Genomic DNA, 26,733 nt, shown 5'->3' on the forward strand with positions numbered 1-26,733 from the left:
TACTCTTCAAGCTTACTAAGATCGCTTCTCATTATCTCCACTCCTTCAGGAATGTCCACTTTGTTACAAATGTTAGTGTCATCTGAAAAGGACAAACCTTACCTAACCCCCCTGCAATATTGCTCACAAGGATGTTGAACAGAACAGGTCCCAGAACCGACCGTTCAGGCACACCACTTATCACCATTCTTTCTTCAGAGTAGGTTCCTGTGAGGGAGTGTATAGGCGTCTCCCTCAATCTACCTAAAGGACCGGGCTCAGATATTCCCCCTGGTCCTCCTTAAGCTTGGGCTCCCCAAAGTATCCTGGGAGGAAGAAGGAGTCCAACCCCTGAGTATAAAACCTGAGAGCCTAGACAGGGAAGAGGGCCCTGGGGAGCTGACGTAGTCCCAGCGTGCCAACAAAGGAGGTTGGTAAACTGCTTGTACTTAAAGCTTAGAGACTGCTTGAGTTCAAGGAGTCTGTTCTATTGTCTGCTGCCACTTGTATGTCTTTTAAGATCACTGAAAAATAAAGAGCATTTTAAGCACAGCCAGAGTTCCAGTGTGGTTTACTCTGGCTATAACCAGGCCACTGACCGCTCGAGTGCCACAGTTCTATTTACCATTACACATAGCCGTCTAACAGTCAAACAATTTGTAATCCATTCCACCACCATGGGACCCACTCTCAAATCTCATTTTAATTATGAACCTCCTATGCAGCACAAAAGCTTTGTTGAAATCCAAATAAACTACTTTAAGTGTCCTTCTTTGATCTAATTCTCTAGTCACCAAAACAAAAACAAAAAATCAATCAGGTTTATTTGACAAGACTTCCTCTCGTAAAACCTTGTTGCCTTGCAATCCACTGAATTGCAGATAATTCATTAGACTTTCAGCAGAATTTCCATTAATTTTCTGACCACTGAGGTGAGGCTAACCAGCCTATAGTTTCCAGCCTTCTCTCTGCTAACACTACTCCAACCTCCAAAGTTTTATTGAATAGGTACTACAGCGGACTCGCCAACACCTATTTCCTTTTTGATACAGAATAATAGCCCAAGGACTTCTTTAAGTGTCCAACTGCATACATGGCAGTACTATTAGATATTGTGACCATTTTAACTTCTAATATTTTTACATTATATGTTTTTTCTCCATGTTTGCACTTTAACTGGATCGAGAAATTTCTCCATATACTCCTCTTCCTTTTTTGTGTTTCTTGTTAGGTTTATGTTTGGTTACTTTTATCTCTTTTTGACCCAGCAGTCTCCTCCTGATCTTTTGGATTTCTAACTCAATTGGCTGACATTTCTTGTGGCCTTGCAGGGTGAGGAAGGCCATTGCATCTTCATTCAGCCAGTGGACTATGCTGCTTTTGTTGCAGTTGTGGACCCTTGAGCCAGAGCGAGCAGAGATGACCACCGAGGGATTGCCCCCAATGGAACTCGTCTCCAGGAGGTGGAGCTGGTGAAGAGAAGTACTCCCACGGATTGGTCCCAATAGATCAGGCAGGATGACCCACCGAGGAGCGGATAGCCTGTGGACGCGGAAGAGCCCCCGAGGAGCGGGTACTCAGAGCGTTCACCCAGCGATACCAGAACAGTAACTGAAATTCCACGAAGAGGCGGAATGGAGTCCAGGCAGAAGATCCGGGGCAGCCAAAGGAAAGGATGGGCAGCAGACGATCAGAGACGAGAAGACTAGTCGAGGTCAAACCTAGGGATCAAGCCAAGGACTGGATACAGGAACGAAGGCAGGAGTTGGAACAAGGTGGGCTTGGACAGACATAGCAGAGGTCAGGCTTGGAGAGGGCAAGCTTGGTCGGACGTAGCAGAGGTCAGTACCAGGAGATCAACCAGAAGACAGACAGGACAACACAGGAACAGGAACTTGAAGACGAACTGGAAACACAGGTCAAGGAACACGGAGGCAATGAGTACTCTGAACCAAACGAGGAACCGAGGAGACCTGTTGCAAAGGCAATTTCGGGGATCAGCTGTGGGGTTTAAATACCCCTGATTGCAGACGTCATCTTCCGGGGCCGGGCTTGTTCTCCTGCCGCGGCCCCTTTAAGAGGCGGGGCCTCCCGCACACGTGTAAAGGGAGGCCCCAATGATGGTTGGGAGGAAGACGCCGAGGGAGCCGAGCGACCGACCGCCCGCGGCCTGCCACAGAGATGGGACCACCACGCCAGGCAGCCAGAGGAGATAGGGGGGACTGGCCGGGGCTGCTGCGGCCAGGTGCCGCAACAGCTTTTCCTGTACATGGTGAGAGTTTGTCTGCGTTTTTCATGTGAAACCAAGGTGAGGTATTCTGGTAGCATGTATTTTCTATATAAAGCAGACTGGCTTTTCTGATTTCCTTATAGAAGGTGACTAATGTTTTAGGGCCTGGTAAAATATATGATGTGTTGATTTTTGATTGGTAGGGTTGTTTCTGTTTGAGTGCTGGCAATTAGTGCTGTTTTGGTATGGGATATTTACAATATTGTAACTATAATTCTGTTTACTCATAGCTTTCTGAGGACCAAGCTCATATCTAACATGCATTAAAATAGGCCACATGTGTTCCAAGTTTCTTTTTTACTTTTTTGTAGGGTTTTCAGGTTGGCACTACAGCATGTTTTATGTGATATTTTTACCTCAGAAGACTGTTTATTAAATGTCCTTTTTCACATAAAATATATTATGAATGCATTATTTTTAATAGTGTGTAGAGAGGGCCATGGGGGTAGAGGGTGGGGGCTGTTGCGTCAGAGGTGGACCCTTGGGCCGTGGTGGCAGGCGGAGTGGGCTGATAGACAGAGGTCGCAGGAGCTTCACCTATACCACTTATACCAGCCCTCGTTCCCCGCGGGTTGAGCCCTTGGGTGCCGAGGCCGGCAGGACTTAGGTGGGCCTCGGTGTAGCAACACAGTAAAGTCTGATACAGCTCAAAAGCAGCGGATAGGAGATGATGCAGTCTATCCTGGACTGGTTCAGTACAGGAACTCGAGCGCCAAGGAGCAAGGAGAGACAGGGGGTGCTCGAGCAAGGAAGGCCTAAGCCTTATAGGTGCATATCCAAAGGATAGGCGAGGGTCTAAACCGGTGGCAAATGGAGTTGGAGCAAACACGTAGATGTAACAGAGGTCAGGCTTGGAGAAGGCAGCGAGGTCAGACGTAGCAGAGGTCAGGCTTGGAGAAGGCGTCCAAAAGTGAAAGGAAACAGGAACTAGAAGATTCACCAGAAGACAACAAGGAATGATGGGACCTGTTGCAAAGGCAAGCTCTGACCCGTGATGTCATCCGGAGGGGCTGTGTTATGAATCAGCTCCCTTGGTGGGAGGAGTTAGCAATCTGTTCGGAATCTCCGTGAGGAGTTAGCAATCTTGTTGTGAACTGGCTGCTGGACACTCCTGTTGAAGGTGGAGTTAGCAATCTGTTACGAATCAGCTCCCGTGGTGGGAGGAGTTAGCAATCTGTAATGCTCTTCTCCAGGAGAGGGAGGAGATGGCAATCTTGTTAGGGTATAGACTGCGGAGTTAGCAATCTTGTGTGAATCTACTCCTGTGGAAGGAGGAGTTAGCAATCTGTTAGGAAAGCTCTGTGTTAGAGCTGGGAGTTAGCAATCTGATATGCACAGTTCCTGTAAAGGGAGTAGATAACAATCTGTTATGAACTGTTGCTGAAGACCCCTGAAGGAAGGAGTAGCAATCTGTACCAGTGGAGTGCTTGGAGAAGGCACTCAGCTGTAAAGGAAGGTATATAGGTGAATCCTTGGGCTGATGGCAGATGACAGCGCCCCCAGGAGGATATCCTGAGAGGGACCACCGGCTAGGCTGGGTTATGGAGACAGACACAGATAGTTCTTTTATTAGACAGGTTAGTAGAACCACCAGAGGTGGCAGTATTGAGCCTATATGCCCGGCAGGGCTGAAGTCCCTCAGGTACTGGAACAGCGATCCCAGGGTGGCTGACTTGTAGAGAGACTATAGATAGTGAGTAGACAGGGTATGCTGTGTTCATATCCAGACCTAGATAACCAATCTCACATAAGGTCTTAAAGAGGCTCAGTAGCTGGAAAGGGTTAGGCCCTCAAGGAGCGAGTACCTGGTTCCAGGGAAAGCTCTGAGAGAGTGATGGTAACTCACAAATGTCTGTATCTGCGATAGCTTCCAGGCAGTAGAGAATCTTCAGAGTGTTCAGGAACATGGGCCCTCGAGGAGCGAGTACTGGTTCCTATCTGCAATCTGAAATAAAGAAAAGAGAGCAAGGCCCCCGAGGAGCGGGCACCCCTGGTAAGTCTGAGGAGGCAGAGTAGCTTGGACGAATCTGTAGCGAGTCCAAATCCTTGTCCTTGTCCTTGCTAACTCGATTAGTTAGCAAATACTGAGACCTTTTATATTGGAAGCGAATGACGTCAGTTCAGGAGAACGCCCCTAAGGTTCGCGCCCTTGCTGGTACATTAGTCGGAGCGCACGCACGCAGCGCCCTACGTCATCAGGCAACATGGCGGATCCGCGTCGAGCCGGTCCAGGGACACCGGAGGGAGACGGCATGGAGACGCCGCGGCTGCAGCCGTCCATGAGACCCAGAAGGAGTCGTCACAGAGGTAGAGAGGGCGGAGTGAGGGCGTCGATCAACGACGGTCGCAACAGGCTGGCAGCATTAGTATGCCGTGGGCCATTTAAATCAGCCAGAGGGGCACGTGTACATGCGCATAATGGACCTGGATGGGAAGAGGCTGATGGCAACGGCGTCTCTGCTGCAGTGTGGCCCATCGGTGGCATCTCAGCCACAATCCGATCCTGGAGGGGCAGTCAGAGGTGGACCCTCCAGGAAGTCCGGTTGCAAGTTCCGCGGCCAGCCGACGTAATAGTACCCCCTCCTTTAAGCCCCCCCTCTGAGGGTCAGCAGAGCCTGGGTACCCATCGTTTCCCAACACTTCCGGAATTGTGGGCTGGGATCCCACGAGGTGCTGAGGAGGAACCATTTTGGAACTGCAGTGAGGGACAACAGGACCCCTGGACGAAGCAGAGAAAAGCCCCTCCCTCTTCTCAGGAGGTAGAAGGGCATACGAACTTTGGATCTCCTCCTCCTTATAGGTCAGGAGGGAAATGAATCCTTTTATGGCATGGTTATGTTCCTTTACAAAGGCCTCATTCTCGGCCGTACTTTGTGATAATTGTTCTCTTAGATGCGTGAAGATTGCTTTTAAGACATTCCCTTGGAGAGAACAAGAGTTGGTCTGAGTTCCCTGGGATTTTATATGAAGAGGAGAGAGTTTGGGAAGAGTGGTAGCCACAACTAATGAATGAGGAAACTCTACTGGTTCTACATAGGATTCCGAGCACTGTGGACCCCACTGGATGAGATCGGTTGAGGCCCAGTCAAACTGTGGTTAATGCTTCTGTAGTCAAGGTAGCCCCAGGATAACTGGTTTTATGGCCTTAGGGAGGTCATAGAAGGAAATAAGTTCTACATGATCTGGTCCAATCTTCATCATGAGAAGACATGTTGTTTGGGTCACCAGACCAGGAATATAATCTCCGTGGACGGAGGAAAGGGCGAGAGGGGGTGTCAGGGGACATGAGGATATCTGGTACTGGTCCACAAGATCCTAGTGGATAAACTTTCCCCCGGCGCCAGAGTCTACCAAAACTTGGGTGGAAAAACAGGTGGAAGATTGTTCCAAGGTAGCTGACAAGAGAAACAGAGGTGACGCCGTGGAGAGACCAAGGGCGATTGACCCCGAAGCTTCTCAGTTTGGGGTATTACCCTTCTTGGGACATTGGGGTAGCAGATGATCCGAGTTCCCACAATATACCGTAAACAGAGGCCTAGTTGACGGCGACGAGACTTCTCTTCCTCTGTGATGTAGGAACGACCCAATTGCATGGGTTCCTCCAACGAATTTCTGGTCAACAGGGAGCGATCGCTGGGAAGTAATTCCTTGGAGCAGTTTTTCGGAGTGGAATGGTTCTCCTGGGACCGTTCCTGGAGTCGCCTGTCAATCTTCCCTGTTAAATCAATGAGGCCCTCAAGGGATGTGGGAAGCTCCTGTGCCGCAAGCTCATCTCTAATTCGGGGAGCTAATCCTTCCAGGAAGGTAGTGTGCAGACTGTCTCCCTGCCAATTTTGTTCTGTGGCCAGAGTACGGAATTCTATTGCATAATCAGTTAGCGAATGAGTTCCCTGGCGAAGCTGCATAAGATCAGAACCCATGGCAGGAAGCCTGCCAGGTTCCTCGAATACTTGCTTGAAGGCTGACACAAATTGCGGAAGATTGGAAAGCATGGGATCAGAGCACTCCCACAAAGGGAAGGCCCACGCCAATGCCTTACCATCCAAAAGAGACAAAATAAAAGTTGCCTTGACCAAGTCGTTCGGAAACAACGGCGCTTGAAGAGTGAAATGCATGTGGCATTGGTTTAAAAACCCTGACACCGTTTGGGATCCCCTGAGTAATGAGGTGGGGCTGGCAAAGAAATGACCACCCGGCTGGGGTCGGGTACTGGAGCAGAGGCTGCTGGGGCTGGTGGTGGGGCATTTAACTGAGACCAGGAGTCTTGCCAGGCAGCAAGATGATTCACATCCACCACCACTTGTTCCAAGGTTACCCAGAGACCTTGGAGTTTCACAAAGAGCCTGGGAATGGACTTCAGTGCTGCCAATTCCACCGGGTAGGAGTCCAGTCAGTCGTGTAGGTGCTCTAAGGAGGAGGCCAAGGCCTCAAGAAATCATTGCTGCTCCTGTACCTTGGATGTCAGGCCTGGGATGGCCTTGAGGGCACATGGCTCCACCGAGTCCATGGCCTTTGCAACCTGTTGCGTCAGAGGTGGACCCTTGGGCCAAGGTAGGGTTAGTGCAACCCATAGGTAGGGACCTATGGGTCCACACCGTAGGCAGGCAGAGTGGGCTGATAGACAGAGGCTGCAGGAGCTTCACCTATACCAGCTCTCATTCCCCGTGGGTTGAGCCCTTGGGTGCCGGGGCGGCAGGACTTAGGTGGGCCTTGGTGTAGCAACACAGCCCAAAAGCAGCGGATAGGAGATGGTGTAGACTATTTTGGACTGGTTCAGTACAGGAACACGGGCACCAAGAAGCAAGGTGAGACAGGGGGTGCTCGAGCAAGGAAGGCCTAAGCTTTATAGGTCCATATCCAAAGGATAGGCGAGTGTCTGAACCGGCGGCAAATGGAGTTGGAGCAAACACGTAGAACTCCGGACACAGAAAGTCTATTACGTAGTCGATTGAAGCAGTGGTCAAGGCATGGAGAAGGCAGACGTGATCAGACGTAGCAGCAGTCAAGGCACGGAGAAGGCAGATGTTGTCAGATATAGCAGTGGTCAAGGCACGGAGAAGGCAGACGTGGTCAGATGTAGCAGAGGTCAGGCTTGGAGAAGGCATCCAAAAGTGAAAGGAAACAGGAACTAGAAGATTCACCAGAAGGCAACAAGGAACAATGGGTCCTGGCAAGTGACGTCATCTGGAGGGGCTGGCAGAATTAGCATGCCGCGGGCCCTTTAAATCGGCCAGAGGGGCGCGTGCACGCCTAGGGGACCCGGATGGCAAGAGGCCGATGGTGAGGGTGACTCTGCCGCAGTGCGGCCCATCAGCAGCGTCTCAGCTGTGACTCGATCCTGGAGGGGCAGGGAAGAGGCCAAAACCTGCCCCCAGCGGGGCGGTAAGCTAGGTGAGAAGGGCCGGTCGCAAGTTCCGCAGCTGGCCGACATAACAGGGGCACTGGCAATAAGGGTTTACCTAAGGCAACAAATACCTTTGTTCTGGCCCTGGTGTAAAATATCCTGCTACCCAGTTCAGACTGGAACATGTCTCCCACACAGAAATTCTATTGTTATTTTGGTCACTTATACTTGAGTGGGGGGTTTTTTTGTTTTTTTTTTTATTTTATTTTTATGCATTTCAAAAATTACACATATTATAACAATGTGAGGAAATTAAGTGTTGCGGTCCCGGTCGCTAAGTTAGCGACCGGGTCCTTACCTTGTCCCGGGGCTCCCCGTCCGCACCGCGAGCCGCGCGCTGAAAGGCCTCCCTGGCCGCATGGCAGCGGCGTCTCCCTCGTGGAGACGCCGTTGGGGCCTGAACTCAGCTCCTCCCCCCGCCGGGGAACGCGCGCGCGCGAAGGGCCGGCACTTGTAGGTCCAGCACCCGGAAGTGCTGAACCGCCCCTCCTCTGACGTCAGACGCCGGCAGACTATTTAAGCCGGCGTCTGTTTCCTCAGCCTTGCCTTGCAATGAGGTCGCTCTCTGAGTCTTAGTTGCAGTTCCTGGTGATCCTTGCTCCAGTTCCTGTTGTTCCTTGCTCCAGTTCCTGCTGATCCTGCTCCAGTTCCTGCTGATCCGGTTCCAGTTCCTGCTGATCCTCGCTCCAGTTCCAGCCTTTCCTGTTCCAGTTCCTCGCTTCCTGCCTGCTGCTGCCTCTGCTGACCTGACTTCGGGCTTCACCTCGACTCCTCTTGTCTGCAGCCAGCCACGACCTTCGGACTTCACCTCGACTCCTCTTGTCTTCAGCCAACCACGACCTTCGGACTTCACCTCGACTCCTCTCGTCTTCAGCCAGCCACGACCTTCGGACTTCTCCTCGACTCCTCTCGTCTTCTGCCAGCATTGACCACAGCACTTCTCCTAAGACCCAGCGACCCGGACCTCTACGGGCCCCTCCTGGGGAGGTCTCGGGTTTCCAGGGCGAAGACTCCTCTTCAACACCCGCTGTGCTCCGCCTCCCGGCCTTCCTCCACCCTCGGAGCCCACGCTCCACCCGGCCGGCCCAATGGTCCACTACCAGTTTCAATCCACAACAGTTTGCAAGGCCATGGACCAGAGAATTCAGCAGCAGCAGCACTGCCTAGAAATGCTAGCTGCCACAGTCGATCGCCTCGCAACTCGTTTGGACGCTAGCCCTCCTGAGGTGGTTCAACCTCCACCCCCGGTACCAGCACCGCAGCCTCCAGCACAGACTCAGCTTCCAGCGCCTACTCGTTATACCGGGGACGCCAAGACCTGTAGAGCCTTCTTGAACCAGTGCTTTATCCGGTTCTCCTTGCTTCCGGGGCAGTTTCCCTCAGACGCTGTCAAAGTGGCCTATATCCTCTCCCTACTAGATGGGAAGGCCATGCTGTGGGCATCACCCATGTGGGATCATCAGGATCCTATGCTGCAGGACTTGCCCCGGTTTGTAGCTCATTTCAAACAAACCTTTGATGAACCCGCTCGCTTGACTACTGCCACCACCGAAATCCTACAGTTGAAACAAGGGACCCGAACTCTGGCGGATTACGCCATTGAATTCCGCACTTTAGCTATGGAACTGGGCTGGCAAGATGATTGTCTACGAGGTATTTTCCTTGAGGGCCTCGCAGGTCGCATTAAGGACGAGCTGATGGCTCGGGACATTCCCAGCTCTCTGAACGAGGTTATAGACCTTGCTGGGAAAATCGACCGTCGCCTCCAGCAACGAGCCAAGGAGGGCCGAGTACTTTGCCGTCCTGTCTCCTTGGCGCCTACCTTCTCTAGGCCCTTGACTGCCACTTCCAGGACGCAGTCTTCTCTCAGCAATCCCTCTATGGAGGAACCTATGCAGATCGGGCGCACGCCTCTATCCGAGGAAGAGAGAAGACGACGCCGCACTCAAGGGTTGTGCCTATACTGCGGGGCCAAGGGTCACTTCTTGGCTCAGTGCCCAGAGAGGCCGGAAAACGCCCGAGCCTAGGTGGGTGGGAGGAGCTTCCCCTAGGCTGTGTCAACGCTGCTCCTCAATGTACGGTTCCTGTTACGCTGGAGTACCCTGGTGGCTCCTTCCAAACCCTCGCTTTTGTAGATTCTGGAGCCGGGGGGAACTTCCTCCTAAAGGATTTGGCTTACCAACTTGGACTCTCTACAGTTCTCAAAGAACCTCCTCTGCGAGTCACCTCCATCCAAGGAACTCCTCTTCCTGGTGATATCACCGAGCTCACGAGACCTCTGACTCTACGAACTGGAACTCTTCACACCGAGAAAATCTCCTTTCTGTTGCTCGAAAAGACTGTGCATCCAGTAGTCTTAGGACTACCATGGCTACAGCTGCACGCTCCTGTGATACATTGGGACTCTCTCCAGATTGCTCAATGGAGCTCTTATTGCTTCCAAAACTGCCTTGAATTTCCTCTGAAATCCACGATCCCTCTCTGACAGACAGCCGTCGAACTCCCTTCATCATATCAGGATTATTCCGATGTGTTCACCAAGCAAAAGGCGGAGATCCATCCATGTCACCGACCATTTGACTGTTGAACTTCTCCCGGGCACCACTCCCCCGCACAGCCGTGTCTACCCGCTGTCACTACCGGAGACCCGAGCTATGTCCGACTATATTACGGAAAACCTCGCTAAAGGCTTCATTCGCCCCTCACACTCTCCTGCTGGGGCAGGGTTCTTCTTTGTAGCTAAGAAGGACGGCACCCTTAGACCCTGCATTGACTACAGAGGGTTGAACACCATCACCAAAAAGGACCGATACCCGCTTCCCTTGATACCTGAGTTACTCGACAGACTACAAGGAGCGAAGGTTTTTACTAAACTTGACCTTCGTGGAGCTTACAATCTAGTTCGCATACGCCCGGGAGATGAGTGGAAGACGGCATTTAACACCCGTGACGGACATTATGAGTATTTGGTAATGCCATTTGGTTAGTGCAACGCCCCAGCCGTCTTCCAAAATCTCATGAACGAGGTACTCCGGGAAATGCTCCACTCTTTCGTCATTGTATAACTGGACGATGTTCTGATTTATTCCCAAGACCCAGTCACCCATCGACAACATGTCAGACTCGTTCTACAGGCCTTAAGAGAAAATCACCTATACGCTAAACTTGAGAAGTGCCAGTTCGACTGCGAATCGCTTCCCTTCTTGGGATACATTGTCTCCTCCTCGGGGTTCCAAATGGATCCCGAGAAGGTGTCGGCTATCACTAATTGGCCCTGTCCCTCGGGCTTGAAGGCTCTCCAGCGATTCCTCGGATTCGCTAATTTCTACAGGCATTTCATTCCTCAGTACCCTCTGAAAGTCGCCCCACTCACCGCTCTCACTCGTAAGGGGGCCAACGCTCAAGACTGGCCTGAAGACGCGTGCGTGGCTTTTGAAGACTTGAAGCAAGCATTTTTAAAGGCTTCCTGTTTGCGCCATCCTAACCCACTGCACCCATTTATTGTGGAGGTCGATGCTTCCAGCTTAGCCATCGGGGCTGTCCTCAGTCAACACGATGCTTCTGGCAAACTGATGCCATGCTCCTACTTCTCTAAGAAGTTTTCCCCAGCCGAATACAACTACGGTATCGGAGACAAAGAACTCCTAGCAATTAAACTCGCCTTCGAAGAATGGAGGCAGTGGCTTGAAGGGGCCAATCACACCATCACAGTGTATACAGACCACAAAAACTTGGAGTTTTTAGCCCATGCTCAACGCCTGAACCTGCGCCAAGCCAGGTGGTCCCTTTTCTTCAGTCGCTCTGACTTCATTCTCAAATATCGACCCGCAGAGAAAAACGTCCGAGCCGACGCTCTGTCCCGTAACGCTCAACCTGAGGAGGAAGAGGAACTACAACATATTCTGGATCCCGCACGTGTCCACCTCGCTCTTACTACATTAGATTCAACAACAAGAACCATCGTACCCAAGAAACTTCGGAAGAAGGTCCTGTCCTGGGGGCATGACTCCTTGTCCGGAGGGCATGCAGGTAGGGAGAGAACCCTGGATATCATAAATCGCTTCTACTGGTGGCCCGGCCTTCGAAGGGATGTCTCTCTCTACGTTAGCTCCTGTCCCACGTGCGCCACGCAAAAACCTCTTGTTGGTTCTCCGAAAGGGCTCTTACAACCGCTGCCCATACCTACGGAACCGTGGACTCACATCGCCACGGATTTTGTGGTAGATTTACCCTCGTCTCAAGGCAAGACGGTTGTTTGGGTCACCGTGTACTGTTTCTCAAAGATGGTCCATTTCGTGCCACTAACCAAACTACCCTCCGCAACCGAACTAGCCCTGTTATTCACTCATCACATATTCCGTATCCATGGCTTGCCTCAAGACATAGTCTCGGACAGAGGTCCACAATTTACAGCCAGGTATTGGAGGGCTCTTTGCAAAAAGTTCGAAATACAACTCAGTTTCTCCACCGCCTTCCACCCGCAAAGTAACAGTAGCGGAGAGAGTAGGGCTGGTGGTCCTACCGTCTGCGTTTGCCTACCACGTTACACATTCATAACGTCTTCCACGTCTCTCTCCTAAAACCAGTAGTCTTTTCCAGGTTCCACCAGAGACCGCCGGATCCTACCTCTGTTCCCACGGCCGAGGACCCTACCTTCCAAGTACGAGAAGTCTTGGATTCTCGTTTCGCCAACAGACGTTGGGAGTACTTGCTAGCTTGGGAGGGATGCGGGGATGAGGACAATACTTGGGAACCTGCTCGCAATATTTTGGACAAATCCCTGTTACAACAATTCCACGCCGATCATCCTGGCAAACCTGGGCCCTTGAAGAGGGGGCGTAAAGGAGGGGGTACTGTTGCAGTCCCGGTCGCTAAGTTAGCGACCAGGTCCTTACCTTGTCCCCGGGCTCCCCGTCCGCACCGCGAGCCGCGCGCTGAAGGGCCTCCCTGGCCGCATGGCAGCGGCGTCTCCCTCGTGGAGACGCCGTCGGGGCCTGAACTCAGCTCCTCCTCCCGCCGGGGAACGCGCGCGCGCAAAGGGCCGGCACTTGTAGGTCCAGCACCCGGAAGTGCTGAACCTCCCCTCCTCTGACGTCAGACGCCGGCAGACTATTTAAGCCGGCGTCTGTTTCCTCAGCCTTGCCTTGCAACGAGGTCGCTCTCTGAGTCTTAGTTGCAGTTCCTGGTGATCCTCGCTCCAGTTCCTGTTGTTCCTTGCTCCAGTTCCTGCTGATCCTGCTCCAGTTCCTGCTGATCCTGTTCCAATTCCTGCTGATCCTCGTTCCAGTTCCAGCCTTTCCTGTTCCAGTCCCTGCTGATCCTCGCTCCAGTTCCAGCCTTTCCTGTTCCAGTTCCTCACTTCCTGCCTGCTGCTGCCTCTGCTGACCTGACTTCGGACTTCACCTCGACTCCTCTTGTCTGCAGCCAGCCACGACCTTCGGACTTCACCTCGACTCCTCTCGTCTTCAGCCAGCCACGACCTTCGGACTTCTCCTCGACTCCTCTCGTCTTCTGCCAGCATTGACCACAGCACTTCTCCTAAGACCCAGCGACCTGGACCTCTACGGGCCCCTCCTGGGGAGGTCTCGGGTTTCCAGGGCGAAGACTCCTCTTCAACACCCGCTGTGCTCCGCCTCCCGGCCTTCCTCCACCCTCGGAGCCCACGCTCCACCCGGCCGGCCCAAGGGTCCACTACCAGTTTCAATCCACAACATTAAGGGTGATACATCAACAAAGAATAAAGAATTAATAATTTCCAACATAATCTTATAGGTACATTATAATACCCTATTTATTAGGGATGTGCAGAGCAAAATTTTATGTTCATATTTCTTATGTCCGAAAGGGGGTCCCACTTGCGGTCAATATGGACATAAAAAAAATTCAATGAGTTGGGTATATGTACATATGTCGCCCATTAAAGTCAATGGGGGAAGGATTTCCAGCCTATTTTTGGCTGCAGAATTGTGGTTTTCTTATCAATTGGCCCAGGAGAGAGTTCCCTTTCCTTTGTGCAGGGAAGTACTCCCTGGAAAGGGTCCACCCCTAGAGTTGTGTGTACCCGGTGTTTACATTGGCGTCCAGTGAATATCGTTGGCGTCTAGTGAATTCCGTTGGCGTCTAGTGAATTCAGACGGTACTTACGCACTTCAGCAGATGACAAAGGAATTGGAGGATCTCTCAGAAATAAGAATACGTGTGGGAACACAAGGTCTGGATGAACAGGCAGGCACAGCAATGGAGTTAAAACAGCAGTAGGAACACAAGGCCTGGATGAACAGGCACTTCATTCGAGGACAGAGGTCAATCCCAGCTAGGGACACAAGGCCTGCATGAACAGGCACAGGAACTAGGTTAAAACACTGGTAGCTCGCCAGCATCTTTCTGATGCATGCTAGAATATTGGCAGCTGTATGGGCATGGTCCGTCAGGTGGGTGTGCAGTAAAGCCCACCTCCACCCTCATGCTTGTTCAGGGAAGGACTCCCTGGAACGGGTCCACCCCTAGAGTTGTGTGTACCCGGTGTTTACATTGGCGTCCAGTGAATATCGTTGGCGTCTAGTGAATTCCGTTGGCGTCTAGTGAATTCAGACTGTACTTACGCACTTCAGCTGATGACAAACGAATTGGAGCCTAGGATCTCTCACAAATAAGAATACGTGTGGGAACACAAGGCCTGTATGAACAGGTACATCATTCGAGGACAGAGGTCAATTCCAGCTAGGGACACAAGGCCTGCATGAACAGGCACAGCAACCAGGTTAAAACACTTGTGGGAACACAAGGCCTGGATGAACAGGCACAGCCACTGAGTTAAAACACCTGTGGGAACACAAGGCCTGGATGAACACGGATACTCGGATAGTAATTATGTGTTTTTTTAATGTATTTATATTCTTATTCGAAAACATTTCTAGCACGTCATACTTGATTACACTCAGGTACTGTAGGTATTTCCCTATCCCCAGAGGAACACAAGGCCTGGATGAACAGGCACCGCCACTGAGTTAAAACACCTGTGGGAACACAAGGCCTGGATGAACAGGCAGGCACAGCAATGGAGTTAAAACACCAGTAGGAACATGGATGAACACTGATACTCGGATAGTACAATTTTTTTTTTATGGATTTATATTCTTTTTTTAAAAAGTTTATAGCACTTCATTTATTTTTATATTTATTTGTCATTTTTATATACTGACATTCTTGTATTCAATGCAAATCATACTTGCTTACACTCAGTTACTGTATGTATTTCCCTATCCCCAGAGGAACACAAGGCCTGCAGGAACGGGCACAGCAACGGAGTTAAAACACTTGTGGGAACACAAGGCCGGGATGAAGAGGCGCAGCAGTCGAGCACAGAGGTCGATCCCAGCTAGGGACACAAGGCCTGGATGAAGAGGCACATCATTCGAGGACAGAGTTCAATCACAGCTAGGGACACAAGCCGCGGAGGAAAAGACACTAACCAGGATCCTCCAAGCCCTCATTTTCTCCAAATTAGACTACTGCAACTCTACATTTCTTGGACTCCCTTCCTCATACACAAAACCACTCCAAATGGTTCAAAACGCAGCAGCCCGTCTACTAACAAACACTAGGAAAAGAGACCACATTTCCCCAGTCCTAAAAGACCTCCACTGGTTACCAATTCAGTTCAGAGTCATTTACAAATCCATCACCTTGATATACAAAATCTTTCACCAACACACCATAATCGACCTACAAATTCCTCTCCGTTTATACAAATGCACAAGACCGACCAGGGAAGCCTACAGAGGATGCCTCCTTGTTCCACCCTCCAAAACCACTTATCACAGCACCTTTAGAGATTGAGCCCTTTCCACAGCAGGTCCACCCCCCAGATCTCAGAAATGAACCTTGCCTCCTAACCTTTCGGAAAAGACTCAAGACATGGCTTTTCAGGCAAGCCTTCCCGAACTGCACCTAACACACACCATCAATAAATTCTCAGCTCAGAAGCTGTATATATTGGACGCCATATTTGTAATGTACTCTTGTATATTTTTATATTCTACACATGTATATAATTAACCTCCTCTATCCCTCTTTATTTCTTACACTCCCAGTTCATAGCCCCAGTTAATTGTAACTGCATCTCTTCACCACGTGTATTTATGTTATAGGTTGTTTTCTTTGCACCCCTGTTTTCTGTAAAGCGACATCATGTGAACGATTTCATGAATGCCGGTATAAAAAAACCTTAAATAAATAAAATAAATAAGTAAGTACCGCAAGGGAAAGTTGAAAACAACTTTGAAGAGGGAGTTCAAGAGGGCGTGAAATTGTAAAGAGGTAAATGGGTGGGGTCCGTGCAGTCCGCCCGCAGGATTCAACCCGGCGGGTTCGGTCGGACCGGGGTTTCGGCGGATCCCCCACCCCCACCCCTTTCGCGGGGGGTGGGGGAGGGGCGGGGAACGCCTCCCGGACGGCCCCGGCCCCCGCAGGGTGCATTTCCTCCGCGGCGGTGCGCCGCGACCGGCTACGGGTCGGCTGGGAAGGCCCAGGGGGGGCAGGTGGCCCGCTGCTCCGGCGGCGCGTGTTATAGCCCCCCCTCCCAGCGTTTCCTCCTTCCCCTTTGGCAACTGTTAACTTGTCTTAACCTCATTCACTACATCTATGCAGACGATGTTCAGATTCTTATTCCCATAACAGAATCTATTAACAAACTTGGCTATTCTTACAAGCCTTCCCTGATCCTTCAAACTTTCACTAGATAAGTACAGCTACTCAGCTTTGAATATGGAACTTCGCCCCTCCAATATTCTCCTCATTTAGCTACCCTACTTATGCACTTCAGAAAATGACAAAGGAATTGGAAGATCTCTCAGAAATAATAATACGTGTGGGAACACAAGGTCTGGATGAACAGGCAGGCACAGCAATGGACTTAAAACACCAGTAGGAACACTAGGCCTGGATGAAGAGGCACATCATTCTAGGACAGAGGTCAATCCCACCTATGGACACAAGCCGCGGAGGAAAAGAAACTAACCAGGATTCCCTCCGTAACGGCGAGTGAAGAGGGAAGAGCCCAGCGCCAAATCCCCGCTCGTCCGGCGGGCGCGGGAAATGTGGCGTACGGAAGATCGCCTCTCTGGCGCCGCTCGGGGGCCCAAGTCCTTCTCATCAAGCCTCAGCCCGCGGACGGTGTTAGGCCGGTAGCGGCCCCCGGCGCGCCGGGACCGGGTTTTCTCGTAGTCTGTTTGTTTGGGAATGCAGGCCAAAGTGGGTGGTAAACTCCATCTAAGGGTAAATACCGGCTCCGGCGCGTGTTATTGCCCCCCCCCCGGCAGCAGCTTCGCCGTTTCCCCCGGACAAGGGTCCACCTCCAAGTTCAACAATTTCTTACTCTTTACTTTGTCTGTCGAGGCTTGACGTCTCTAAAAGGGTTTGACCTGGAATGCTGTGCATGTCCATCCAATATCGCATACAATATAAAGTGGCATGTTTAATTCAAAATGTTGTACACGGGGAGATCTCAGAAATGAACCTCGCCTCCTAACCTTTCTGGAAAGACTCAAGACATGGCTTTTCAGGCAAGCCTTCCCGAACTCCACCTAACACGCACCATCAATAAATTCTCTGCTCAGAAGCTGTATATATTGTATATACAGGTGGCCCGCCGCTCCGGCGGCGCGTGTTATAGCCCCCCCTGGCAGCAGCTTCGCCGTTTCCCCCGCCGTTTCCTCCTTCCCCTTTGCCAACTGTTAACTAGTCTTAACCTCATTCACTACATCTATGCAGACGATGTTCAGATTCTTATTCCCATAACAGAATCTATTAACAAAGTCATCGCACTTTGGAACAACAGCTTACAAGCCATCACTAATCTCCTCAACAGACAAAGCATGAGATCTTATTAAGAAACTGACATTATCCTCAACAAATTCTTACTCCTAGCAAAACCTCTACCAAGTAAGTACACAGGGGTCTGTATTTTCATACCCCAGTGCTTGCTGTTTGAATACCGCTCTTGCCGTACCGACCCGCAGGGACCACCTAGGGACACAAGCTGTGGAGGAAAAGAAACTAACCAGGATTCCCTCAGTAACGGCGAGTGAAGAGGGAAGAGCCCAGCGCCGAATCCCCGCCTGTCTGGCGGGCGCGGGAAATGTGGCATACGGAAGACCGCCTCCCCAGCGCCGCTCGGGGGCCCAAGTCCTTCTGATGGAGGATCAGCCCGCGGACGGTGTTAGGCCGGTAGTGGCCCCCGGCGCGCCGGGACCGGGTCTTCTCTGAGTCGGGTTCTTTGGGAAATCAGCCCAAAGCGGGTGGTAAACTCCGTGTAAGGCTGAATACTGGCATGAGACCGATGAAACAGCTAGTAGCAATCGGAATCTCTGGATTGGCGCTCGCCTGGTTCAAATTGTTGCTAACCAACAGAGGTTATAAGGTAAAAATCCAGAACAAAGAATCACCACGCCACGACTCGGCCATCGGAGTCCCACAAGGTTCCTCTTTATCCCCTAAACTCTTTAATATTTACCTCCTACCACTCTGCCGACTCCTTACCAACCTCAATTAAATCACTTTCTCTATGCAGACGACATCCAGATCCTGATCCCCATCAAAGAATCATACTCAAAAACCCTCGAATACTGGGATTCCTGTCACCTAGAAATCAAAAGCCTCCTCAAAAGCCTAAATCTGGTACTAAACTCCTCTAAAACTGAAGTATTACTCATAACTCCTGACAACAATCTCACAGCTTGTCTCCCAACCAACCTACAAACTACTCATGTGAGGGATCTAGGTGTGCTAATCGACAATTAACTGAACTTGAAATCCCATATCAATAAAACCACCAAAGACTGCTTCTATAAACTGCAAGTTTAAAAAAGGATAAGACCACTCTTCCACGCCAAAGACTTCAGAACCATCCTCCAAGCCCTCATTTTCTACTACTGCAACTCTACATTACTTGGACTCCCTTCCTCATACACAAAACCACTCCAAATGGTTGAAAACGCAGCAGCCCGTCTACTAACAAACACTAGGAAAGGAGGCCACATTTCCCCAGTCCTAAAAGACCTCCACTGGTTACCAATTCAGTTCAGAGTCATTTACAAATCCATCACCTTGATATAAAAAATCATTCACCAACACACCATAATCGACCTACAAATTCCTCTTCGTTTATTCAAATGCACAAGACCCACCAGGGAAGCCTACAGAGGATGCAATGCTGGTATAAATAAATAAAATCAATAAGTACGTAAGGGAAAGTTGAAAAAAACTTTCAAGAGCGAGTTCAAAAGGGCGGGAAACCGTTAAGAGTTAAACGGGTGGGGTGCGTGCAGTCCGCCTGGAGGATTCAACCCGGCGGGTTCGGTGGGACCGGGGTTTCGGCGGATCCCCCACCCCTTTCGCGGGGGGGCGGGGAACGCCTCCCGGACGGCCCCGGCCCCGTCCAGGAATAAAAAAATAAAGTAAATAAATAAAATCAATAAGTACGTAAGGGAAAGTTGAAAAAAACTTTCAAGAGCGAGTTCAAAAGGGCGGGAAACCGTTAAGAGGTAACCGGGTGGGGTGCGTGCAGTCCGCCTGGAGGATTGAACCCGGCGGGTTCGGTGGGACCGGGGTTTCGGCGGATCCCCCACCCCTTTCGCGGGGGGGGGGCAGGGAACGCCTCCCGGACGGCCCCGGCCCCGTCCAGGAATAAAAAAATAAAGTAAATAAATAAAATCAATAAGTACGTAAGGGAAAGTTGAAAAAAACTTTCAAGAGCGAGTTCAAAAGGGCGGGAAACCGTTAAGAGTTAAACGGGTGGGGTGCGTGCAGTCCGCCTGGAGGATTCAACCCGGCGGGTTCGGTGGGACCGGGGTTTCGGCAGATCCCCCACCCCTTTCGCGGGGGGGCGGGGAACGCCTCCCGGACGGCCGCAGGGCGCATTTCCTCCGCGGCGGAGCGCCGCAACCGGCTCCATGTCGGCTGGGAAGGCCCAGGGGGGGCAGGTGGCCCGCCGCTCCGGCGGCGCGTGTTATAGCCCCCCCTGGCAGCAGCTTTGCCGTTTCCCCCGCCGTTTCCTCCTTCCCCTTTGCCAACTGTTAAGTAGTCTTAACCTCATTCACTACATCTATGCAGACGATGTTCAGATTCTTATTCCCATAACAGAATCTATTAACAAAGCCATCGCACTTTGGAACAACAGCTTACAAGCCACCACTAATCTCCTCAACAGTCTAAACCTGGTCCTCAATGCCTCTAAAACTAAACTCCTCTTCATTTCCTACAAGCAAGAAAACCTCCCATCTCAGATCCATCACAAACACCTTCTCACCCACAACCATGTGAGAGACCTGGGAGTAATTATAGACAACCGTCTTCACCTAAAGAATATGATCCAAACCACAACTATAAGATATAATATTATATCTTAATGGGCCTCGACAAAGGAAACTCTTTCCTATTGATCTTGTTAGACCTTTCCGCAGCGTTCAACACGGTCAACCACGCCATCCTCCTAAACCAGCTTTCGTCCATAGGAATCAGCGGCACCGTCCTATCCTGGTTCAAAACGTTTCTCAATTACAGAGGTTACAAAGATAAACTCCAAAACAAGGAATCCTCAAGATTTGACTCTGTCATAGGAGTCCCTCAAGGTTCTTCATTGTCTCCGACCCTATTTAATATCTATCTTCTTCCTCTCTGCCAACTTCTTACCGACCTCAATCTAAAGTACTTCCTTTACGCAGATGATATTGAAATCATCATCCCTATCAAAGACACATACTGTAAAACTCTTGAGTACTGGGAAACATGCCACCAGAAAATCAAACAAGTAGTAAACAACCTACACCTCATCTTAAACTCATCCAAGACAGAAATCCTACTCATCTCTCCTGAAAACAATATCTCCAACACTACTCTTCCCACCAACCTACCTACCACACAAGTTAGAGACTTAGGAGTGATAATAGACAACCGGCTAAACTTCAAGGCACATATCAACAAAACAACCAAAGACTGCTTCTATAAACTCCAGGTTCGGAAGAGGATAAGACCTCTTTTCCATGCTCAAGACTTCAGAACGATCATCGAAGCAGTCATTTTTGTGAAATTAGACTACTGCAGTTCCCTATTGCTAGGTCTGCCCTCATCCTATTCCAAACCACTACAGATGGTTCAAAATTCAGCAGCCCGATTACTAACAGGCGCAAGAAAGAGAGACCACATATCTCCCATTCTGAAAGAGTTACATTGGCTACCCGTCCACTTCCGTATCATCTATAAAGCCATATGTGTCATCTTCAAAACTATTCATCAACGCATCTTATGCACTTTAGCTGATGACAAAGGAATCGGAAAATCTCTCAGAAATAAGAATACGCATGGGAACACAAGGTCTGGATGAACAGGCACATCATTTGAGGACAGAGGTCAATCCCAGCTAGGGACACAAGCCGCGTAGGAAAAGAAACTAACCAGGATTCCCTCAGTAACGGCGAGTGAAGAGGGAAGAGCCCAGCGCCGAATCTCCGCCACTCCGGGTTCGGGGATCTGAACCCGACTCCCTTTCGATCAGCCGAGGACGACGGAGGCCATCGCCCGTCCCTTCCGAACGGCGCTCGCCTATCTCTTAGGACCGGCTGACCCATGTTGAACTGCTGTTCACATGGAACCCTTCTCCACTTCGGCCTTGAAGAAGAATGCTCAGTCTGTTTAAAATAAGAAAATGAACGGACCCACTCTGAAGGACCATGCTCAGTCTGTTTAAAAGAACAAAATTAACGGACCCACTCAAGGACTATGCTCAGTCTGTTTAAAAGAACAAAATTAACGGACCCACTCTGAAGGTCAATGCTCAGTCTGTTTAAAATAGCAATATCAACAGACCCACTCTGAAGGACAATGCTCAGTCTGTTTAAAAGAACAAAATGGAACAGACCCGCTCAAGAAGATTGCTCAGTCTGTTTAAAATAACAAAATGGAACTGCCCAGCTAGGGACACAAGGCCTGGAGGAACAGGCACATCATTGGAGGACAGAGGTCAATCCCGGCTAGGGACACAAGGCCTGGAGGGACAGGCAGGCACAGCAATGGAGTTAAAACACCAGTAGGAACACAATGCCTGGAGGTACAGGCAGGAACAGCAACGGAATTAAAACACTTGTGGGAACACAAGGGCTGCACAGTAGATGCCGGTCAGGCACAGCGATTCATGTCAAGAACATGTGCTGCAGTGCTTACATTATCTTGAGCATAGGAGGCAATTGGAACTGCTGCAAGGCTCCTTTCAATAGCTTTTATTCATCTTGCCATTCACAAGGAAAATCGGGAAAGCCAAGCAATGGCAGGTTTACTTTCAAAAACACTAGCATTTCCATCAAGACCGGTGACAGCCTTGAGCGGTGAGGGCTCATGATATCCCCTGTCATTGAAAAAACACGTTCACTGGGCACACTGGTTGGTGGACATGACAGATATCCTTCAGCCACTTTGGCTAGGTGTGGCCAGACAGTGGACTTGTGTGCCCAATATGCCAGCGGATCTGTCTGCGTGTTCTCTATCGGCTCTGAGAGATACCGTGTCACTGACAGCTCTGCTGCTGTCTCCTCCTGTGCTTGGGAGGGCTGAGAGTCACTCAATCCAGTTACTTTCTCTCTCGCCCGTTGCACAACTGATGTATCTTTATGGCCAACATGCCTTGGGCGTTCTGACGTTGAGGTGGACGCACTAATAATAGTATCTGTCACTGACACAGTCCTTCTCCTGCCAGGGCTAGCAGCAGCACAACTCTGTGACGTGCCTGCTGTTTCCACCTGTGCTTCAAGCCTAATCTGTCTCCGCCTATGGTGCTCCTGTTCACGGACCTGTGCTAACAACAGCTCCTTCACAAATGACAGACAATTGGTCTGTAGGGCGAGTTTACCTTTCACACGGGGATCACAGACAGAGGCGAGCATGTATGTGCTGTCCTCTGTTAAAGGCCTTAATCTGTCTTTCACCTGCTGCTGCAAAACGTCCACACATTGCAGCACCTCAGCAGTCATTCCCTCTTGCCGTTTAATGCCTTCCAAATGGTCATCCAGGAATTTCACAATAGGGATGATGTCAGCCAAGGTGGAACTTCTGGAACTCAGCTCCTCCGTGACGTCCTTGAAGGGCTGCAGGATTTTTAACAGCTGACTCATGACTAACCAATCGTGATGCCCTAGGGGATTCTGTACACCTATGTCTATTGTACCAGAAAGTTCATGAAGGGGTGTCTGCAGCTCCAATAACCTCTCCAGCATCATAAAGGTGGAATTCCACCGGGTGGGAACGTCTTGAATGAGACGCTTCTCAGGCATATCCAAATCAGTCTGCTTTTCTCGGAGAACCTGCCCCGCCCTGACACTTCTGTGGAAGTGTGCTGCTATGTTCCTGCACTTGTGTATTAACCTACGCAGGTATTCAGTCTCCTTGTCCTTGGACTCCAAGCCCAAACCTGACTTCACTACCAGATGCAGAGTGTGTGCAAAACATCGGATGTTCTTAAACCGCCCATCGCTTATTGCCTTAACCATGTTTGCACCGTTGTCTGTGACAAAAAAGCCTGCCCGCGTTTTACTGTCTCGCTGGTGTACTTTCCAGCTCGCCAGCATCTTTCTGATGCATGCTAGAATATTGGCAGCGGTATGGGAATGGTCCGTCAGGTGGGTGTTCAGTAAAGCCCACCTCCACCCTGATGCTTGTTCAGTAATAGAGCTGCTGGCTGCCCCTGCCTCTGCCATGTCCCACCAGTGTGCTGTCAGAGAGAGGTAAGAGTGTGCAGCATTCATGGCGGTCCAGATATCGCAGGTGAAATGCACTCTTCCGTCTGCCTTACCTAGCAGTGCTTGCACGCGACTGACACAGTGCTTGTACAGGCTGGGGATGACCTTTCTACTAAATGTGGTTCTGGAGGGGACTTTGTAATTTGGAAGTACGACCTTCAAGAAACGTTTGAAACCCACATTCTCCACTAACTGCAGGGGCTGGTCATCAAGGGCAATCATTTCCCCAATGCTCCTGGTTACTACTTTTGCGGCTGCCTGCCTCCTACCCCGGGATAGCGTTACCGCACTCCACCCCATTTCCTCCATGGTGCATTGTCGCTTCTGCCACATGTCAGTGGGTTTCTGGCCTGCCGCCTGACTGCTAGAAGGGTATGAGGGCGTGGGCTGACTCTGCTGCTTTCCTACCACTGCACCCTGGTCCCCTGACGGAAAATGCTACCATCCCCAGATGGCAGTAATCTTGTTGGGTGTTGCCTCTTAATATGATACTCCATGCCAAAATTTGACAGATGTCCCAGTTGCTTGCTTCTGCTAATATCCCTGGCACAGTAATTACACCGAGCATAACGCGGGTCTTCTGTCACTTTAAAATGTGCCCAGATCGCAGATTTCTTTTGTGATCCTCCTCTCTTTCCCGCCCTGGGGGTGGATGGTGGCACTGGAGTTGAGGTACTACTGGGTGTGGGTGGTGCACCCACTGCACCCGGCGAAGCAATGCCAGCGGGGGCAACAGTCACCCTCTGTCTCCCTTCTGACAGCTCTTCCTCCTCCTCGATATCAGTGGAATGTCTCCCCGGCTGCAGAATTCTGGAGGTGGAGGCTAAAACAGGAGTAAGTGACAATTCTACCGAAGATTCCTCAGGTATTACATCTTCCGTTTCTGATGAGAATCCCATCCAAGAAGATTCTTCTTCTGAATCAGAAGCTAACAGTGCCAGCGCTACCTTGTCAGCGCGAATTTTTGCAGGACACTTATGTCCCCTGGCTGCTCTTGGGTGTGTAACTTTTGTCTGGCTAGACTCTGCCTCCTCTTCACTCTCCTCCAAAACTACAGGGCCAGAAACACGTGGTGGCGATTGCAAAGTTTCATGGTCTGATTTCTTTTTTTTTTGCCATGGAACTGCCATCCCCTACAAAGACGTTTGATTGCGACAGTTGCCTTTTTAGCTGTACTGGTGGTGTTGCACTGGTGTCTTTTGCGGTGCCTCCGCTGCCATTCCCACAAAGTCGCTTGCATCTCTCTTTCCCTGACATTATGGATTTAATGTCAAGGAGTGCTAGTGGTAACACTGCCCACTGTCCCACAATAATAATGTTCAGTCTGTTTAAAATAACAAAATGAACAGACCCACTCAAGATGAATGCTCTGTCTGTTTAAAATAACAGAATTTAACAGACCCACTCAACGACAATGCTCAGTCTGTTTAGAAATAGCAAATTTAACAGACTCGCTGAAGGGCAATGTTCACTCTGTTTACAATGCCCACTGCCTCACTGCCTGCCTGGCAATGCACGGAATGTGTCTGTCTGTGTGCACTGCAGTGCACATAGAACTAAAGTAGATATGAGGCAGGGTACTCCCAGCCCTGGAACTGCTGCCCACCCAGCACTGAACCACTCAAGGAGAATGCTTTTAAGTCTGTTTAGAAATAGCAAATTTAACAGACTCGCTGAAGGGCAATGTTCACTCTGTTTACAATGCCCACTGCCTCACTGCCTGCCTGGCAATGCACGGAATGTGTCTGTCTGTGTGTGTGCAGTGAGTGCACAGAGAACAAGCTTCCTTTTCAGTAGATATGAGGCAGAGTACTGCCAGTGCCAGCCCTGGCACTGCCCACCCAGCACTGAACCAGTCAAGGACAATGCGGTTAAGTCTGTTTAGAAATAGCAAATTTAACAGACTCGCTGAAGGGCAATGTTCACTCTGTTTACAATGCCCACTGCCTCACTGCCTGCCTGGCAATGCACGGAATGTGTCTGTCTGTGTGTGTGCAGTGAGTGCACAGAGAACAAGCTTCCTTTTCAGTAGATATGAGGCAGAGTACTGCCAGTGCCAGCCCTGGCACTGCCCACCCAGCACTGAACCAGTCAAGGACAATGCGGTTAAGTCTGTTTAGAAATAGCAAATTTAACAGACTCGCTGAAGGGCAATGTTCACTCTGTTTACAATGCCCACTGCCTCACTGCCTGCCTGGCAATGCATGGAATGTGTCTGTCTGTGTGTGTGCAGTGAGTGCACAGAGAACAAGCTTCCTTTTCAGTAGATATGAGGCAGAGTACTGCCAGTGCCAGCCCTGGCACTGCCCACCCAGCACTGAACCAGTCAAGGACAATGCGGTTAAGTCTGTTTAGAAATAGCAAATTTAACAGACTCGCTGAAGGGCAATGTTCACTCTGTTTACAATGCCCACTGCCTCACTGCCTGCCTGGCAATGCACGGAATGTGTCTGTCTGTGTGCACTGCAGTGCACATAGAACTAAAGTAGATATGAGGCAGAGTACTCCCAGCCCTGGAACTGCTGCCCAGTGCCCACCCAGCACTGAACCACTCAAGGAGAATGCTTTTAAGTCTGTTTAAAAATAGCAAATATGAGGCAGAGTACTGCCAGCCCTGCCTGGCACTGCCCAGGATAAAATGTACAGACTCACTCAATAACAATGTTCTTTTTTTTTTTTTCCCTAACAAAGAATCTGTTCTGTGTTGTCTATCAAATCTGGTTCTGCTATCTTCTCTGCCTCAGCCTGCCTAAGCCCACCCTGCACGATCCCGATCCCACCTCCCCACTGAATCGCTGACAATGTCCGTCAGTCCTCGTGCTGCTGCTGCTTTTATAGTGCTGGCTCGTCAGGAAATCCTCAGAGAAGCACGGAATGACAGCACGATTCGCTGCATTCAGTGCTTCTCTGAAAAGGTGAATGCAGATTCGCTGCGTTCCGGTATCCATGCCGACCTGTCCCACCCTTTCCTGTGAGTCACTGAGACTCACAGGACAGGGTCAGACAGGTTGGCATGGTTACCGCAGGGGCGCCGCCATTTTCAGGTAATCCGGGGCTCCGAGCTCGAGTCGCAGGTAATGGCGGCGAGAAAGCGCGCGCATGGCGATTCGCTGTATCCGACATATCTATGTTCAATATGTCAGAAATCTGCTTGTATACGCCTCATCTTTTTTTTAAGTTAAAAAAAAAATATGAGTTGCGTTTTACATATGCGGTCAATCCGAATGCACATGCCTACTATTTATGCCCACCCTAAAAAAATTAAAGGAATGCAT

At 50.4% G+C, this 26,733-nt stretch overlaps 1 protein-coding gene across 4 annotated transcripts in view; it reads right to left on the reverse strand.

Annotated features, from left to right (window-relative positions):
- Positions 1-26,733, reverse strand: part of LOC115091917 (maestro heat-like repeat-containing protein family member 2A) — a 646,218-nt gene that overhangs the window by 568,779 nt on the left and 50,706 nt on the right. The window lies entirely within an intron of this gene.

The sequence above is a fragment of the Rhinatrema bivittatum genome, chromosome 1 (genome assembly GCF_901001135.1).
Source record: "Rhinatrema bivittatum chromosome 1, aRhiBiv1.1, whole genome shotgun sequence".
In the NCBI taxonomy this organism is placed as follows: Eukaryota; Metazoa; Chordata; class Amphibia; order Gymnophiona; family Rhinatrematidae; genus Rhinatrema; species Rhinatrema bivittatum.